The following is a 10478-nucleotide window of genomic DNA, read 5'->3' on the forward strand; positions in this document are numbered from 1 at the left end:
GGTTTAGGGCTTCAACAGAGGATTTTGAGGAGTGGTAACACAAACATTCAATTCATAAAGACATAAATATAAAATTCCTTGACAAAATAGAATTCAGCAATATATAAAATAGCATAGAATTCAACAATATATAAAAAACAATCATGCACCATGATCCAGTGGAGTTTACTCCAGGGAAACAAAACTAGATTAATATTTGGAAATCAATCAAATATATCATTTTTGCAGGTTAATTAAGAAAAATGGCATAGTTCTATCCATCAATGCAGAAAAAGCATTTGACAGAATGCAGTACTCATTCATGATAAAAACTCTCAAAAATAGAAATAGAGGACTGCCTCAACTTCATGAAAAAGCATCTTCAAGGGGTGCTTGAGTGGCTCAGTTGGTTGGGTGTCAGACTTGATTTTGCTGGAGCTGGATCTTGGAATTGTAAGATCAAGCCACATGACAGGCTCCATGTTCTGCACAGAGTCTGCTTGAGATTCTCTCTCTCCCTCTCCCTCTATACTTTACCCTACTTGCACACACACACACTCTCTCTAAATAAATATCTAAAAAAAAATCCTACAAATAACATTATACTTTTTTCCTAAAATTGGAAAAAAGGCAAGGATGTTCATTTTTATTCTTCTTCTTAACCCTTATACTGGGAAATCTAGCTGATGCAATACAAAAGAAAATAAAGGTCTACACATCAAAAAGAAAACTATTCCTATTAACAAATGATATGTTCCATTTTTTGAGAATCTCTGGGGTGCCTGGTTGGCTCAGTTGGCTAAGCATCCGCCTTTGGCTCAAGTCATGATCTCAGTATCCTGGAATGGAGCCCCTCATTGGGCTCCCTGCTCAGTGAATGTGCTTCTCCCTCTCCCTCTTCCCCTCCTCCCATGTCCCTGCACACTCTCACACTCTCTTTCAAAAACAAATAAAATCTTTTAAAAAAATTAAAATCTTGATGAATCTACAAAAATCTCCTAGATCTAATAAGTGAGTTCATCAAAGTTATAGGATACAAGACAAACATACAAAAATCAATTTTATTTCTATATACTAGTAATGGATCCCCCAAATTAAAACTGTATTCTGATTTACAATTGCTAGAATACTTAGGTGTAAATCTAACAAAATATTTTTAAGACTTATATGATGAATACTAGAAAATGCTGAAAAAGAAATTAAATAAAATCTAAATGGAGAGGCATACTGTGTTCTTGGGTTTGAAGACTCAACGTAGTGAAAATGTCAGTTCTGCCCAAGTAGATATAAAGATTCAATATAATTCCTATCAACATTCCAAGATTTTTATATAAATAAACAAGATTATTCTATGTGGGATGATAGAATAGCAAAGAAAATAAAATAGCTTAAATGGTTTTGGAAAAGAAAAATAAAGTGAGGGGAATTCCGTCTAAAAGATGTCAAGATGTATTATAGAGCTCAAATAATCAAGATTATGTGGTATTGGAGAAGGGACATATAGATGAATGGAACACATTAGAGAACCCAGAATTAGACTCATACAAATATGCCCAACTGACATTTTACAAAGGCATAAAAGCAACTCAATGGAGAAAGGATGGCATTTTTAGAAAAAAGTGCTGGAGCAACTGGACAAAAATAGGTTAAAAATGAACCTTCATCTATAAATCTCATGTGAAAATCGCAGACTTAAATGTAATATGTAAAACTATCAAGTCTTTAGAAAAAATATGAGAAAACCTTTGGGTTCTAGACTTAGGCAAAGATTTCTTAGGGACACCTGGGTGGCTTAGGTCATGATCCTGGGATTCCAGGATCGAGTTCCGCATCAGACTCGGAGCCTACTTCTCCCTCTGCCTATGTCTCTGCTTCTCTCTCTGTCTCTCATGAATTAAAAAAAAAAAAAAATTCTTGGCTTGACACCAAAAGCAAGATTCCTAACAGGAAAAAAAAAAATAAGCCCTGATAAATTGGACTAAGTAAAAATTTTAAAATTTAATGCTTTATAAACTTTTAATATATAGAAATCATTGAGCTTCTACACAATAATAAAGTAGCAGAAAGAGAAATTAAGAAAACAATTCCATTTACAGTTGCACCAAAAAGAATACAACATCTAGGAATAAACTTAACCAAGGAAGTGAAAGACCTATATTCTAAAAACTATAAAACTTGATAAAAGAAATTGAAGATGACACAAATGGACATTCCATGCTCATAGCTTTGAAAAATTAATATTGTTAAAATATCCATACTACCCAAAACAATATACAGATTCAGTGCAATCCCTATCAAAATACTAATAGTGTTTTTCACAGAACTACAACACTAAAAATTTGTATAGAACCACGAAAGATCAAAGCAATCTTAAGAATGACAGAGCTGTAGGCCTCAAAACCCTAGATTTCAAGATATACTACTAAGCTGTAGTAATCAAAGCAGTACGGTACAACACAAAAATAGACATAGAGGTCAATGAATCAGAATGGAAAGCCCAGAAATAAACCCATGCTTGTATGGTCAATAATCTAGAACAAAATCAAGAATATATAATAGGAGAACATGGTCTCTTCAGCAAATGGTACTAGGAAAACTAGAAGCTAGATAGGAAAGAAAGAAACTTGACTGCATTCTAAAATCATACACAAAAATAAACTTAAAATGTGTTAAAGACCTAAATGTGAGACCTGAAGCTATAAAACCCCTAGGAAAAGGAAAAAAAAAAAAACATAGGCAATAGTTCCTTTGACAAGCAACATTTTTCTAGATAGGTCTCCTCTGGCAAGAGAAACAAAAGCAAAAATAACCTATTAGCTCTACACCAAAATGAAAAGACATTGCACAGTAAACTGTCAACAAAACAAAAAGGCAACTTACTAAATGGGGGAAGACATTTGTAAACATTATATCCAATAAAAGGTTAATATCCAAAATACACAAAGAACTTCTGCAACTCAACAAACAAAAAGTGGATATCCACTTAAAAATGGGCAGAGGACCTGAATACACATTTTCCCAAAGAAGACATACAGATAGCCAATAGATACATAAAAAGTTGCTCAACATTACTAATAAAAAAATTTCAAATCAAAACCACAATACACCTGTCAAGATGTCTACAATCAAAAAGATAAGAAATATGTATTGATGAGGAATGTAAATTGGTGCAGCCATTGTGGAAAATAGTATGGAGTTTCCTAAAAAATCTTAAAAGTAGAAATACCATATTACCCAGTAATTCTACTACTTGGTATTTTACCCCCAAAAACACTAATTCAAAAGTATATATTCACCTTTATATTTATTGCAGCATTATTTACAATAGCCAACCAACTGTCCATCTAAAGACAAATGAATAAAGAAGATGTAGTATATATACAATGGAGTATTTCTCATAGAAAAATATTACTCGGTCAAAAAAAATGAACAAGATCTTGCCATTTTCAATAATGTAGATGGACCCAGAGGTCATTATGCTAAGTGAAATAAGTCAGAGAATAACAAATACCATAGACCTTCACTTTTATGTAGAATCCAGAAAAACAAAAACAAACAAAAACTGGCACAGACCCATAAATATAAATGATGAACTAATGGTTGCCAGAGTGGGATGGGCAAAATTGAAGGAAAGTGGAGGTACAGGTTTCTAGTTATGGTGTAAATCACAGGATGAAAGGTTCAGTGTAGAGAATACAGTGAATGGTATGGTAATACTGTATTAGGTGACAGATGATAGCCACACTTCTGGTGAGCATAACATAACATATAGAGTTGAGTTGTTGAATCACTATATTGTACACATGGAAAAAATGCAACCTTGCATGTCGACAATAAAAACCAAAAACAATAACACCAAAATGTCAATTTTTAAAAAACTTTGTCTTTTATAAAGACCCTGTCATGAGGCTGAAAAGAGGAGAAAATATTTGCAAATCCTTTATCTGATAAAACATTACTATCTAGAATAGATAGAATTAAAAACTCAACAGGAAAAGAGCAAACAATCCAATTAGAAAAACAGGTAAAAGTCATGAAAAGATAGCTCACGCCAAAAGATACATAGGTGGAAAATAAACACACAAAGAGATGTTCTCTATCATTAGCCATTGCGGAAATGCCAAAAAAATCACAATGAGATGTCACTCAACACCTATCAGAATGGCTAAAATAAAACACAGTAATAATAGGAAATGCCAGGGTAAGCATGGAGGAACTCAATCACAACACATTGTTGATGAGAATGTTAAATGGTACAGCCACTCTGGAAGACAGTTTGGTAGTTTCTTAGGAATTTAACATGTAACAACGAAACGACCCAGAAATTGCACTCCTGGGCATTTATCCCAGAGAAGTGAAAACTTAGATTCACACAAAAATTCATGCATGAATGTTTATAGCAGCGTCATGTTAATAGCCCCATACTGGAAACAACCTAGATGTCTTTTCTCATGAATGGTTAAGCAAACTGTAGTAACCCATACCATGACATAGTACTGTAGTTGAAGCCCTGACCGTTGGCTTTTCTTTTTGTAATCCAAGTGCCTGGCTGAGGCATCCATTTCAAGACCTGCTATCTTGAATAAATGCACTGCCAGTGACTGAGCCAGTTAAAAAAAAAAAAAAAAAAAAATCAGGCAACCTTCCCCCACTGAGGCTCTCTTGTTTTAGAGTTCTTGGTTGATTTCCATAATGGACCACTTGGTCCACTTGGTTTTTCTCTTTGCATCCTTCAAATTACCATTTGTATATTTTACATTCATTTATAAAGAGTGAATTGGTGAGACTCTAGGTCCCTACCCTGGACCCCAATAAAAGCAGGGCTCCAGGCTCATGCACACATTCTTTCTCTCCCTGCAACTTCGAGGTGTACACCCTGGTGTGCCTTGTATGTATGTAAGTAAGACACTATTTTTCTCTTCATAGTGCCCCAATGGGTATTGCTAAAGGGGGTCTTGTAACTATAAAAGCAGCCATAAGGGTCAGTCCAGTCCTAATGTTGGTTTGGAAAGGGGAAATGTCTGTAGGAAGCTTACCGGGGCCCAGTGAGTGCCTCCAGGTGCTTCTAGCCCATAGGATACCATTACTGTGGACAGGCTGAGATAGGCACACAACTACTCAGCAATAAAATGGACACAATTGTTGATACACCCAATAAGCTGGATAAGTCTGTGGGGAATTATGCTAAATGAAAAAAAGCCAACCCCAAAAGATTGTAATATAGGAGTCCCTTTATTTCATTTCAAGAATGTTCTTGATATGACTAATTTATAGAAGTGAACAGTGTTCCAGTTGCCAGGGATTATCAAGCAATGAGGGTGCAGGGTAGTGGGTACAATTACAGAAAAGCAACATGAGGGATCTTTGTGGTGATGCGAATATTTTGTGCCTTCACTTGTCATTGTCAACATCCCAGTTGTGATATTATACTACAAATTTGTAAGAAGGTATCACTGGGGAAAACTAAGGCACAAGATATCTCTTTGTTTTAAGCCTTATGCATGTGAACCTACAATTATTTCAAAATGAACATTTTGCTTAAAAATACTGATTTAGTTTCTTGGAAACTTTTGATATTTAAAGACTGCTCTGGGCAGCCCGGCGGGCTCCTCGATTTAGCGCCTCCTTCAGCCCAGGGCGTGATCCTGGAAACCCGGATGGAGTCCCACATCAGGCTCCTTGCATGGAGCCGGCCTCTCTCTGTCTCATGAGTAAATAAAATCTTAAAAAAAAAAAAAAAAAAAAAAGGAAGACAGTGGCTTTGATGCAAGTCTGATCCTGAGTGAAGAAGAAAGGGGAGAGAAGATAGGGTACAAGTATATAAGGAAGTTTTACTAAAGCCATTGGAGAATGTTTGAGGCAGTTGCCAAAAGGAGAGTCTCATATCTCAGCAGTGTGAGGGGATAACGCCTTGTTTTTGACAGCAGCACTGAGGAACTCTAGAAAGGAAAGCCCAGTGTCCGCCTCAAGAGTTGGGGGGTGGGCAGCCCAGGTGGCTCAGCGGTTTAGCGCTGCCTTCAGGCGTGATCCTGGAGGCCCGGACTGAGTCCCACATCGGGCTCCCTGCATGGGGCCTGCTTCTCCTTCTGCCTCTCTCTCTCTCTCTCTCTCTCTCTCTCTGCGTGTGTATCAAAAATAAGTAAAATTAAAAAAAAAAAAGAGTTTTGGGGCAAGCCATTTCTTTAATGGGCCTAAGCTAGATTTATCTAGAGCAGCTGATTTGCACATAATTGGGACGACCTTGAAAACACTGATTAAATTGTTTTAGGGTGCAGCCTGGGTACCCAGTTTTTAAAAGGTCCCCTGGTGATTCTAAAACACAGCCAAGGTTGAAAGCCATTGACATGAAGTCTTCATTTCTATCATCCCATCTTTTGAGTGATAGCTGATATGTGGAGTGGGATCCAGGAGACCTTGCTGGCGTCCATCTGTCTTGCTCTCTATTCCTTCTCTGCCACTCTGGAGGTACTGCCTTCTTCCTCAGTTCTCCCCTTCTTACTGTGAGCATTTAACACAATTTCCTCTCCTCATTATCAGACGCCCTCCATGGACACATGCATCCATTAGTTTGAGTGTTGATCTGCTTCAGATGATGTGAAAGACCAAATTACCTCCATATGAGAATCTGATGATCATCCAGTCAAATGAATCTGACGCCCCCTCCATGGATGTGTTTGATTTGTGTGACCTTGGTCGAGTCACTTTCCCTCTCTTGGCTTCAGTTTCCTCATCTCTAAAATAAAAGGGCTCTGCCCTCCAGTAATTCCATTACTTTCCTACATTTCTCTCCTGGCCTCTTTTGTTTGACAATTACTTTGGTTTCTATGATAGGAAAGGAAATAACATTAAAACACCAATTTTGTTGGCTTTGAATAGCAGAGAAGCAAAAGTCACTTTCACCAAAATTCTATAGGGATATTAAATATATTCCTTCTTGAATTTATTGTCAATCTCAGTGAATAACTGGCAATTTAAAATATTTACTCAGTGCCAGGAGATGATGTATGGAGTAGCAATTGTGTGGGAAGTCTGTTTGAAACACTCTGTTCTCAGGATCTCTCCACTGTCAGTTTACAAATGACTTTCGTTCCCTGAAGTGAGAGGGGTCTGTGCTCTTATACTTGTTTATATACATCAAAAACAGCCTTTGTTTAATGCATCAAAACGTAATCCTAGGGGATAAACAGCATGATGTCTTTTAAATCTGTTGCCGGGTTTTCAAGAAGTCATGCTCACATGGAAACACACAAGGGAATAAGGGATATCAAGTAGAAGCATGAATGGTCTCTGGAAAAATTCATTTGACATAATAGATGTTGATTATCAATAGTGGGGGGAGGCACTGCTATTCCACAGTGACAACTGTATCAAACTATTCTTAGCTCCCAACCACACCACCCCCCACCCCAACACATACCATTCCTCAAATCTTTGGCTTAGCTGCTAGTGCTGAAATGAGCATTCTTTATTCAACGGCTGCTGGATGGCTTGCACTTAAAAAGCTTCCCCTTTGACGGACACCAGCTGAGTCTCTACTGAGACCTGGTCACTAGTGTGAACTTTCTTTTTTTAGACAAACTTCATGAGGGGCACTTGGGTAGCTCAGTGGGTTAAGCCTCTGACTTTTGATTTCCTCTCAGATAGTGATCTTGGGGTCCTGAGATCAAGTCCAACGGCAATCTCCATGCTTGGTGGGGGGTCTGCTTCAGATTTTCTCCCTCCCCCTCCCCCTGCTCATAGTCTCAAATAAATAAGTGAATCTTAAAAAACAAAACAAGCTCCTAGGTTTAAATCCATTTTCTTCCCTGGCTCACTTCTCTCTTATTCTACATCTCTCAATGAGAGGGCAATCTGAATTACTGGCCAGCAATGAGGCAGTGAAAGAGATTCAAGGCATAGACAGGAAGAAAGGGTCTTTTTTTTTTTTTTTTTTTTTTTTTAAGAAAAGGTCTTCTAAATGTCTGAAAATCCATAGGGGAGTGGAAATGCTGATGATGAAAAGTGTCAAGTGGTATTTCTAAACTCTGGCAAAGAATTACAGTTAGAGTTTCTGGTGCATTTAGCAGTGTTTGGTGGTTGAAGTTTGAGGAAGAATGGCTTGAAATATAGTCCAAATAACCTTTCTCAAGTTTATACAATGGGGAAAAAGGACCAACTGAAATCCATCTATGAAGTACAATTGGAAATCTGCTGAACTGGAGAGAGAGAGAGGAAGAGAGAGGGACAGAAGAGAATACTGCATTGCCAAATATGGGGAGATTTAAGACAGATTTTACATTCTGCCAAGAAGAACCTCTTACATCCTGTAAATCCAAGTTGTATTTTGCAGAAAGAAAATGAGAACCAGAACATTTAAGTGTACACTATAGGAGAAACTCTTTAGTGATTCCAAAGCAGCTAATCTTTGAAACACAGGGAAATCGTGAGGGTTTTCAACCTAATCAGAGGCTGGACAAAGTGTCCAGCTCAAAAAGACCTTGAGAACACAATGTTATCCAAATGGGGTGCACAGAGCTGAGTGCAGACAGACCCACAAGGCCACAGGCAGGCTTTCTGATAATAACCCTAGATAACTGAACTCAATGTTTTAAAAAACTGGTGGATGCAAGGAAAGTTGTGTCATTTTATCCCTCTTACTCTCTAGTGAGCTGATTCAGCCATCCTGCCACCCACAAAGAGAGCCTTTGATAAAATAGCTACAGGAGACATGATTAATAACTACTTTATCAAGACATGTGTTTCAGGATATTTCAGAAATGGGGGAGTATCTCCCTGTTTTCAGTAGATGATTTTTACCATATATACCATAACAACAACAACAAAACAAATACTCAACAAATAAACCAAAGTGTTAAGCCCAGGGCTTTGCAATCAGATAGATTTGGATTTGATTCCCAGCTATGCAGCTTTCTAGGTAGCCAGGTAACACTAACAAATGACATTGTCTCTCTCTTTAAAAAAAAAAAAAAAAAAAAAAAAAGTTTACTTATTTGAGAGAGATAGAGAGAGGGATCAGGGTGGCGAAGGGCAGATGGAGAGAATCTCATTCCCATCCCAAGCGTGGAGCCCGACTCGGGCTCAATCTCACAATCTTGATATCATGACCTGAGCAGAAACCAAGAGTCAGATGAGTCACCTAGGTGCCCATGACATTGTTTCTTGAAGCCTTGGTTTCTTTATCTCTACTGTAGGATAATCATAATGTTTAGCTAATAGTGTTGTTGGGATAATTAGGTAATATAGTGACTGACACATTGATATTAAGGTGATTTGTGTTTTCCATTAACGGTGCAGAAGTTATAGTTATGAGGACAGAACAGTAATGGTTTTTATGAGATTTTTCAAACAGCTCTATTGAGATATAATTTACAAGGCATAAAATTCATTGTTTTAAATACACAATTCGGTGGGTTTTAGTATACTTACATAGTTGTGCAATCATTACCATACTCTCATTTTAGAACATTTTCTAAGCTTCAAAAGAAACCTATACCTATTAGCTGTCACTTCTCATTCTCTTTCTCTCCAGGCCCCTGGCAAGCACTAAGCTACTTTGTCTTTCTGGATTTGCCTATTTCTGGATTTCTGGATTTGCCTATTCTGGGCCTTTCATACAAATGGTATAAAAAAATATAGTACATGGTCCTTTGTGACTGGTGTCATCATGGCTTGTTCCTTATTTATTTTTACATGAATTATAGCAAATGGAAATCAAAAGGGTTCTCTGTTAGATTATCTCACTGGTTGAATTTAAAAGGACTGACACAAGATTTGAGAAGAAGGGAATGGTTGAGTGCCATATTCTTTTGCAGCAACCATTAAGCAAATAAATCATGCAGTTTGATCACATTAATGCATAACAGCCTTTCCTTATTCATATATTTTCTCTGGATTCAGGCCTCAGCATTTGGCTGCATCATGAAGAAACTCCTTCCAGCATTGAGAATGTCCTTGACTTTGGCCAAGGCCTGACATATTTATTCCTACAGGAAAGCCTGTGGTTGCATGGAACAGCCCTCTCCGTGAGGCTGTGCAACATGACGAAAGGGTGCCCAGTAGGGATGCAGGAGATTTGGTTCCCTTCACTCTGCCACCAACCTTAAAGTGTTTTAAGAATCAAAAGAAATATTGAAACTGCAAGTACTTTGAACAGTGCTCACTACCAGTCAAGACTCCCGCACTGCGGGGGTGGAACTGCTGGCTCTTAAGGTGATTTTATGTTTAACTTTTTGAGGAACTGCCAGCCTGTCTTCCATGCCAGTTGCACCATTTTATATTACCACCAGCAACACACGAGGGTTCTAATTTCTCCATATCCTCACCAAAACTTATTTTCCGTTTTTTAAAAAAGTTACACCTATCCTTGTAGATGTGAAATGATAGGGTGGTTTTGATTTGCATTTCCCTGATGATTAGTGATGTTGAGCATCTTCTCACATGATCATTGGCCATGTGTGTATCTTTAGAGAAATGTCTAATCAAGTCCTTTGCCCATTTCA

Source organism: Canis lupus, chromosome 1 (assembly GCF_048164855.1).
Source record: "Canis lupus baileyi chromosome 1, mCanLup2.hap1, whole genome shotgun sequence".
NCBI lineage: Eukaryota > Metazoa > Chordata > Mammalia > Carnivora > Canidae > Canis > Canis lupus.